General features: G+C 37.3%; 1 long non-coding RNA gene across 1 annotated transcript; it reads left to right on the top strand.

The window, feature by feature from the left end:
• The first annotated feature begins 573 nt into the window (after positions 1–573).
• Positions 574–1,880, top strand: LOC133217033 (uncharacterized). Its single transcript, XR_009726798.1, has 3 exons — positions 574–678; positions 1,092–1,239; positions 1,761–1,880. It is a non-coding gene; the product is annotated as an uncharacterized LOC133217033 (long non-coding RNA).
• The last annotated feature ends 2,063 nt before the right edge of the window (positions 1,881–3,943 follow it).

Consider the following 3,943-nt stretch of genomic DNA (forward strand, 5'->3'; position numbering starts at 1 on the left):
TAAGATCTGAGTTTTAAGTTCATGTGTTACATTGGACTTTGGAGAACTTTACTTTGACCCAGCTAACTTCTTGCCTGGGCATGAAAAATCTTTACTGGAAACCATGTGATGTCCATGTAAACACTGAGATATGGTTGGTCACTGCACATTTGCCTTCAAGACAGTATACAAACAGTGAGAATACAGCAACCTTTAGCCCACAGTCATTAGGTATGTGTGGTACCTCTGTTACAGATGTAATGCCTTGTGCAGAGTTCAAGGCTTGCATATGTAAAGACTGAGGGATTTTTTTTTTCCCACAGAGTTAAAACCCAAAATGTTAGTGTTGTAGCTAAAGACAAGGTTATTTTTAGTAATTTAAAAAGTGTTGTAATGTAAACAAGTACAAAAAAGCCCACAGGCAGACTAGTCAATATAGGGTATTTTTATCTACCATTGTAGGCTACACCACTTCTGTATTAACCATTTTAAGCAAAAAATATGCCAGACCATTTGGGCCTTAGTATAATGATGTTGTGATTTATTGCACTCAGTTTCCATCCTGCAGCAATTACCAGAAGAGCTGATAATGGTCTGCAATTTGTTTTCCAGATCAGGGAGTAGCTGCCAGCAGGAGCTGCTCACATGGAAAGACAGTAGTTGTTTACCTGCACTGCAGAGCCAGACCAGGGAGGACAGGTCAGTGACAATCCGCTGGGAATGCACGGTGCCAGCCTGTTGAACTAATAAGAGCTGGTTATTCAGGATGGTGCATTGGGACCCAACAGTGTAAAAACTGGCTTGGTATTAAATTTCTATGCAAAAATATGAGACCTGACTAAAATGATGCACAATGTGTCAGTCTTTCTCCCCTCCAGTTCACTCATGTTGATTTAAGAAAGTCCTCTATTACAAGAATCAAGTGAAACACCCCCTGTTTTTAAAAGCTTACAGCCCTAGCTGTTGGTGGCATTTCCTTATAATGGAATTTACTGTAACCACTTGTTATATGGAATCTTTATAATCCATGGGGCTAGAGATGTTTCCTGTTTTCAGCTGGTTTCTTGGTGACCTTGGAGTCAATGTATTGAAGCTCAACATACTTTTCTGAGAACCTGATCCTGCCCAGCTGTGACAACTGTTTATCAGCTGCCAAGAGAGATCCTGTGAATCTCACTGCAAAAGACAGATATTCCTCTTCAGATATAAGATGATTTCACACTTACTGTAAACTTTGGGGTTTCCCTAACTATCAACATGGTTAGTTTAATTCTCTTTTGCAGGAAAGGGATTGCAGGATAGAAAAAAGTAATTTGGCATAAGGTGTCATAGCCCACATCTTAACGTGCAGAGTAGTTAATTTCATCGGGTAATCAGCTGAGGGCATAAGATAATGGACAAATATTTAGCAGATTGAGAAAAAACTTTGTCTTCTCTAAGAAAGGAAAAAGATGTTCAGTATTTTGTCATTAGAGAATGAAACTGATTCTTTTAAAAAGCTATATTTGACTTAGCCCGTATTCTGTCTCTTCTTCTAGTTCTTTTTGTCTGTTTACACTCTTTGCTGTACCTGTGTTCAGTATTTGGTATTTTGGATGAACAAATATATAAATAACTGTGTGCTACTTGAGCATAATGATACTGATTATGTTCTTCTACCTTTATTAAGCTCAGTGTCTGGAGTTTTAGAATAGTAAAATGGACTTTTACTGTGCTTTATTTAAAGGAGAGCAGTTAAATGGTTTGCCTCCCTCAAAATGTACCCTTTTTTTTCCTGTAAGATGGCCGGAAAGAGAGGAAGGATTCCTATTGGCAGTCTCGTTGGTGAAAGCTGTAACATAAGAATCTGGATCACACCCAGTAAGAGAACTAAAACCAGCACTATGTCAAGACAGCATAACAACCAGGGATTGTAAATGCCAAGCACAAGTAAGGACTCTGCCTTATTACTTCTTTTTGTCTCTGTTTTCTTTCATGCATATGCTTCTGGTTGTGAGCACTCTCTCTTGCAATCTCCGGAGGCAGTGGAATTCTCACTAAGTTTTCAGCAAGAACAGGAATATCAATGACTGCAGCAGGCACTTGGCAAGGAGGCATAAATATCTCCCCACCACCATTTTTTCCATCAGCAGCAACTGTTTGGGGTGTTTTGGTTTTTTCTGTGAAGTTTTTTAATTTTTTTTTCCCCAGTTGTTTTGCTCCTAAACACTTCAGAAAGGTTGTAGTTTGTACTGAAGTCACTTTTCAGTAAGCAGCCAAAATAATCAGGTACTAATTATGGCTAAGAACAAGGTCCAAAGTGTGATTCATTATAGTTCTTTGGTTCATCTAGAGTAAATAGGAGCTTATCTGTGGGGCTGCCTAGTTTTTTTACTTCAGTGATACCTGGAAACTATAGCTCAAGATGTTAGAGAAAACTTTGAACCCTATACTAGTTTAAACAGGTTTGTGGCCTTTGGCTTTTTAATGTTTCCCTTGGTTCACTGTTAGATTTGAGTGATTGCCAAGTAGTGTGAAAGCCTGGAAATTGGATATTAATCTTGAAACTCTTCTTTAGAGTCTTTTCCCAAGGAGGATGTTACACATTAAACATTGTCCATCCAGCTGGGCAGAAAAGAATGTTTTCCACTTTTATTTCAACTCTTATTCTCAATGAGAACAGAGAAGTCTTGGTACTTTGTAAGTAGACACTGCAGCCACAAAGCAATAGGAAGATGTCCTTGTTTAAATGACTGTGTGGCTTATTTTCATTAAAAATATGGCTTTGCACTCATGTTAAACCTTTCTGGTAAAGGTATCAAAAAGTTTTGCAACTTTAAATTCACAATGAAAGCACATACTTGTATCTTATTATTGTGTCTTCAGAGAATGCTTGAGGTAGGAAGAGATGGTGATATTTAAATGTCCCAACTGGCCTAGGAGAAAATATTAACCATTTGTCTACTCTATTATTTTACTCCCTATTACATTTCTACCACCCTTTGGAGAAAACAGAGATTTTAATAATGATTTCATATGGTAGAGAAATGTAATGTGGAAGAAAGTTTAATTCTGAGTAGATATATATTAGTATCTATATATTATCTGTGGAACAATATGTTGGACTTAAGATTACTTTATCAAAAACATGACTCTTCATATTGGTAGTTCAGCTTGTAAGTCACATAATGCTTTTGAAAACTACTTTTCATGCCTATCATTCAGTCTTTTGCCCACGTAATTCCTGTTGGTTTAAGAATTCCAGCCAGTGCTCAGTTGATAGAAAACACAGACAAATAGAACAAATAAGTAATAGAACTGGTTCTTCCCATGTATGTATGCATATATATGCCTAAAATTTAGATACAAGCATTAAAGATTTAGATAAAACACTTAAGACTAATGTGGTAGCACTTTTTGTCTTCAGCTATGGTATATGGAAAAAAAGGGTAGTATAACCAGACCCTGCTATTTAACTATATTTCCTTTTTGCCTGTTCATGTAAATGACAAAAAAGCTGCTTCCTTCATCCAGGTTGATGCAGTTTCAAGGGTTTCTCGAGGACTCCAGAGGCCTTTAACTTACTCTTATTTTAAGAACAATAGCAAACTTTTATTTCTGAAATATTTTAAGATCTGAAGAAACCTGATTCCAATACACTGAGTTTGGGCCCAAGTCAAACACTGATGCTTGCTATGAGGTGGCCATGTAGGAAAGCCTGATTAACTCCTGACTTGGGTGAGCACAATAAATGGAGGCTCTGTATGTCTTAAAGGTGGTGTTTTCATCCAGTGCAAATCAGAGTAAGTCAGTACAGTTAAGGTTTCCCACTTACTTTCTTGAGTCTGTGCTTATTTACCCGCTTTTGGGTCTGACCCTGTGGTCCTGACAGGCTTGCAAAGAGCAAACTCTATTTGCAAGTCTAATAATGTGGCTGAAACTGGTAATTACTATACATACTTCTGGAAGATCTATAATATAATTA

This window comes from Neopsephotus bourkii, unplaced genomic scaffold (genome assembly GCF_033783945.1).
Source record: "Neopsephotus bourkii isolate Nb327-2 ecotype Australia unplaced genomic scaffold, CSIRO-AGI_Nbou_v1 NB_1082, whole genome shotgun sequence".
Classification (NCBI taxonomy): domain Eukaryota; kingdom Metazoa; phylum Chordata; class Aves; order Psittaciformes; family Psittacidae; genus Neopsephotus; species Neopsephotus bourkii.